Here is a 6,000-nt window from a genome sequence, read left to right as displayed (position 1 = left end):
GCCGACTACAGACGACGTTAGAAAATGCTAATTAAAAAAAAAAAACGGCGCAAACTCCACCCAGCGGGCGCCGAAGTATTGGACTTACGATCCGAAGGCGTACGAAGCCGTACGCCTGTTGGATCGAACCCAGAAGCCGCCGTATCTTGGTTTGAGGATTCAAACTAAAGATACGACGCGGGAAATTTGAAAGTACGCCGGCGTATCAGTAGATACGCCGGCGTACTTGCTCTGTGGATCTGCCCCATAATGCTCATACATTTTGTGCCAGAGACACAACAGGAAGTAATATATACAGTTGTGTTCAAAATTATTCAACCCCCCAATGCTGTAAAGGGTTTTAGGGAATTTAGTGTACATTTGTAATTGTATTCAGAATGAAATCCTACAAGGACTTCTTAAAAAACCATATGCAACTAAAATGACATCAATTGGTTTTGTAATACAGTAGTAAATGTTTCTTTTGTGAATTCTTCATTTACACAATTATTCAACCCCTTAAAGACTACCACTCTGAAGAACAGAGGTTCATTGAAGTGTTTTCAATCAGGTATTGAAAACACCTGTGGATGTCAGGGAGCAGCAATAAAGCCTAATAAGCACAAATTAGGCAGCTTTAAAATGACTGTGATACTCAGCTCCTTCTAGACATTTACTGGTGTGGTTACAAACATAGTGAAGTCAAGAGAATGGTCCAGGAAGACAAGAGAAGAGGTGATTACTCTTCACAGGAAGGGCAATGGCTATAAGAAGATTGCAAAGATGTTAAACATACCAAGAGACACCATAGGAAGCATCATTCGCAAATTCAAGGCAAAGGGCACTGTTGAAACGCTACCTGGTCGTGGCAGAAAGAAGATGCTGACTTTGACTGCTATGCGCTACCTGAAGCGTAGAGTGGAAAAAAGTCCCCGTGTGACTGCTGAGGAACTGACAAAAGATTTGTCAGATGTGGGTACTGAAGTTTGTGCTCAGACAATATGGCACACACTGAGTAATGAAGGCCTCCATGCCAGAACTCCCAGGCGCACCCCCTTGCTGTCTCCAAAGAATAAGAAGAGTCGACTGCAGTATGCCAAAAGTCATGTGGACAAACCACAGAAGTTTTGGGATTGTGTTCTGTGGACTGATGAAACAAAATTAGAACTGTTTGGGCCCATGGATCAACGCAATGTTTGGAGGAGGAAGAACAAGGCCTATGATGAAAAGAACACCTTGCCTACTGTGAAGCATGGCGGGGGGTCAATCATGCTTTGGGGCTGTTTTGCTTCTGCAGGTACAGGGAAGTTTCAGCGTGTGCAAGGTACCATGAATTCTCTTCAGTACCAGGAGATAGTGGATGACAATGTGATGCAGTCCGTCACAAACCTGAGGCTTGGGAGACGTTGGACCTTTCAACAGGACAATGATCCCAAGCATACCTCCAAGTCCACTAGAGCATTGCTGCAGATTAAAGGCTGGAACATTTTGGAGTGGCCATCGCAGTCACCAGACTTATATCCGATTGAGAACCTCTGGTGGGACTTAAAGAAAGCAGTTGCAGTGCGCAAGCCTAAGAATGTGACTGAACTGGAGGCTTTTGCCCATGACGAATGGGCGAAGATACCCGTAGATCGCTGCAAGACACTTGTGTCAAGCAATGCTTCAAGTTTAAAAGCTGTTATAACTGTAAAAGGATGTTGTACTAAGTACTAAGATTTAATGTCACTTGGGGGTTGAATAAAACTGATAATGATGTGAGCACAGAAAAGACATTTGTGGTTATTTCATTATAAATGTTATGTTATATTTGTCTGACCTACACGTGCCTCTTTGATTTAATTGTAAGCAGGATGACTGAATAATCAAAATCAATGTCAAACTGGGCAAAACAATCAATTTCAGTGGGGGTTGAATAATTTTGAATACAACTGTAGCTCTCCAAAATGAGGGACATTCTTTTATCAGACACTTGTCACCAGATCAGTGGCTCCAATTTAAAGAATTCACTTCCTGAAGTGTTTACCAGAGACAGTAAATTAATAAAATTTGAGCGTGGTCCATAGATAAATGAAATGTGGGCATATTTCCCTGCCAAGGAGCAACAGGTGCTACATACAGCTGTCCAAAGAAATCAATGGCTTATCATGGGTATGGCTCCAGGTGCTTGTGTGCATGAGGCGTACATTTACCGTGGCTGCGGGAAAACGCAGCAAAATTGCACCCTGATTTTGCTGTGTTTTGCTGCCGGCGGTCAAAATGTTCCTATTCTGAACGCAATTCTTCCACATTCAGGAGAGGTAGGTTGAAGCTCAGCTAAATGCAGCAGCTCCTAAACTCTGCTAAAAGCCTATGTGTACATGGACACAGTCTTTTATGGAGTTGAGTTTAGGAGCTTTGGCAAAAATAAACCAAAAGCTTCTAAGCTCAAGTTTAGGAGCTGCCAGTAAAGGCTAGTGTACATGAAGCCTTAAAGGTGGAAAAACATACAGAGTCTCTTTAACACACAACCTACCTGCTAGCAAAAAGAAAAAAAAAATTTAGGCCAACATTCGGCCCGTGTGTACGGGACTCAACTGGTGTGTCAAAGATCAGGGACACTGTATCTGGTGTGGCAAAGATTAGGGACACTGTAACTGGTGTGGCAAAGATCAGGGACACTGGAACTGGTGTGGCGAAGATCAGGGACACTGTAACTGGTGTGGCGAAGATCAGGGACACTGTAACTGGTGTGGCGAAGATCAGGGACACTGTAACTGGTGTGGCAAAGATTAGGGACACTGTAACTGGTGTGGCAAAGATCAGGGACACTGGAACTGGTGTGGCGAAGATCAGGGACACTGTAACTGGTGTGGCGAAGATCAGGGACACTGTAACTGGTGTGGCGAAGATCAGGGACACTGTAACTGGTGTGGCAAAGATTAGGGACACTGTAACTGGTGTGGCAAAGATCAGGGACACTGGAACTGGTGTGGCGAAGATCAGGGACACTGGAACTGGTGTGGCGAAGATCAGGGACACTGGAACTGGTGTGGCAAAGATCAGGGACACTGTAACTGGTGTGGCGAAGATCAGGGACACTGGAACTGGTGTGGCGAAGATCAGGGACACTGGAACTGGTGTGGCGAAGATCAGGGACACTGGAACTGGTGTGGCGAAGATCAGGGACACTGTAACTGGTGTGGCAAAGATCAGGGACACTGTAACTGGTGTGGCGAAGATCAGGGACACTGGAACTGGTGTGGCGAAGATCAGGGACACTGTAACTGGTGTGGCGAAGATCAGGGACACTGTAACTGGTGTGGCGAAGATCAGGGACACTGTAACTGGTGTGGCGAAGATTAGGGACACTGTAACTGGTGTGGCGAAGATCAGGGACACTGGAACTGGTGTGGCGAAGATCAGGGACACTGGAACTGGTGTGGCGAAGATCAGGGACACTGTAACTGGTGTGGCAAAGATCAGGGACACTGTAACTGGTGTGGCGAAGATCAGGGACACTGAAACTGGTGTGGCGAAGATCAGGGATACTGGAACTGGGGTGGCGAAGATCAGGGACACTGGAACTGGTGTGGCGAAGATCAGGGACACTGAAACTGGTGTGGCGAAGATCAGGGACACTGGAACTGGTGTGGCGCTGATCAGGGACACTGGAACTGGTGTGCTGGTGATCAGGGACACTGGAACTGGTGTGCTTGTGATCAGGGACACTGGAACTGGTGTGGCGCTGATCAGGGACACTGGAACTGGTGTGGCAAAGATCAGGGACACTGGAACTGGGGTGGCGAAGATCAGGGACACTGGAACTGGTGTGGCGAAGATCAGGGACACTGAAACTGGTGTGGCGCTGATCAGGGACACTGGAACTGGTGTGGCGCTGATCAGGGACACTGGAACTGGTGTGGCAAAGATCAGAGACACTGTAACTGGTGTGGCAAAGATCAGGGACACTGTAACTGGTGTGGCAAAGATCAGGGACACTGCAACTGGTGTGGTGAAGATCAGGGACACTGGAACTGGGGTGGCGAAGATCAGGGACACTGGAACTGGTGTGCTGGTAATCAGGGACACTGGAACTGGTGTGCTGGTGATCAGGGACACTGGAACTGGTGTGCTTGTGATCAGGGACACTGGAACTGGTGTGGCGAAGATCAGGGACACTGGAACTGGTGTGGCGAAGATCAGGGACACTGGAACTGGTGTGGCGCTGATCAGGGACACTGGAACTGGTGTGGCGCTGATCAGGGACACTGGAACTGGTGTGCTGGTGATCAGGGACACTGGAACTGGTGTGCTGGTGATCAGGGACACTGGAACTGGTGTGCTGGTGATCAGGGACACTGGAACTGGTGTGCTTGTGATCAGGGACACTGGAACTGGTGTGGCGCTGATCAGGGACACTGGAACTGGTGTGCTGGGACACTGGAACTGGTGTGCTGGTGATCAGGGACACTGGAACTGGTGTGCTGGTGCTCAGGGACACTGGAACTGGTGTGGCAAAGATCAGGGACACTGGAACTGGTGTGCTGGTGATCAAAATGCTATTAAATTCTGTATATTGATACCATGCTGATACGAGATCCCGTTTTATGTAAATTTCAATGGCCTGGATTGTGACCAGACCGTGCCTGTTATGGGATCTTTATTTATAGTACGTAAGATGAAAGACTCCAATTTGTTTTCACCCAACCCTCCTAGTCTTGGTGACTGGATCTGTGAAATGCATAAATATGCAATATTGGAAAGACATACTTATGCTCAACGCAACTCTTCTCAGAAGTTTGAAAAGAAATGTAGAAAATGGAAAGATGCATCAAGTTCTAACTTTAATTTAAATCTATAATTAACCACTAGAGAACCGCGCTATAGACGAAAGATGTCCACAGCGCGGCTCTCAACTGCCGGGTTGAGAGCCGCAGTTGAGAGACGTCCCTGTGCCCGGCGCATCGCAGAGATGCCGATGCGCGTGCCTAACGGCCGCGATGTCCGCCAGGTACCTGCGATCGGCGGTGACAGCAGGGATGTGGAGCTCTGTGTCTAAACACAGAGCTCCACGTCCTGTCAGGGAGAGGAGACCGATCTGTGTCCCTTGTACATAGGGACACAGCATCGGTCACCTCCCCCAGTCAGTCCCCCTTCACACACAGTTAGAACACACCCAGGGAATACATTTAACCCCTTCCTCACCCCCTAGTGTTAACCCCTTCCCTGCCAGTCACATTTATACAGTAATTCGTGCATTTTTATAGCACTGATCGCTGTATAAATGTGAATGGTCCCAAAATTGTGTCAAAAGTGTCCGATATGTCCGCCGCAATATCGCAGGCCTGACAAAAAAAATCGCAGATCGCCGCCATTACTAGTAAAAAATAAAAAAGAAATCATAAATCTATCACCTATTTTGTAGGCGCTATAACTTTTGCGCAAACCAATCAATATACGCTTATTGCGATTTTTTTTTAATCAAAAATATGTAGAAGAATACGTATCCGCCTAAACCGAGGAAAAAAAATATTTAAAAAATTGTGATATTATTATAACAAAAAGTTAAAAATATTGTGTTTTTTTCCCAAAATTTTCTGTCTTTTTTTGTTTATAGCGCAAAAAAATAAAAATCGCAGAGATGATCAAATACCACCAAAAGAAAGCTCTATTTGTGGGAAAAATTATAAAAATATAATTTGGGTACAGTGTTGTATGACCGCGCAATTGTCATTCAAAATGCGTCAGCGCTGAAAGCTGAAAATTGGTCTGGGCACGAAGGGGGTTTAAGTGCCCAGTAATGAAGTGGTTAAGATTGGATATATTTTTAGTGGCGGGGAAAGGCCTGTTAAAGAAAAGGAAACAAATGAAATGAATGCTTTCTTATATATTTACTGCGTTCCAGTGCAAAAAAAATGCAGCATTTTCTACTTTTTTGTCTGAAACTGGAAGCACCGGTATGAACTATGCCATTAACTGCATAAGGACCAGCCCACACACATATACGTCAACAGAATGGCACGAACAGGCATATGGGCG

This window comes from Rana temporaria, chromosome 1, assembly GCF_905171775.1.
Source record: "Rana temporaria chromosome 1, aRanTem1.1, whole genome shotgun sequence".
Classification (NCBI taxonomy): Eukaryota; Metazoa; Chordata; class Amphibia; order Anura; family Ranidae; genus Rana; species Rana temporaria.
The sequence above is the reverse complement of the archived record's forward strand: the minus strand, read 5'-3'. Positions refer to the sequence as shown.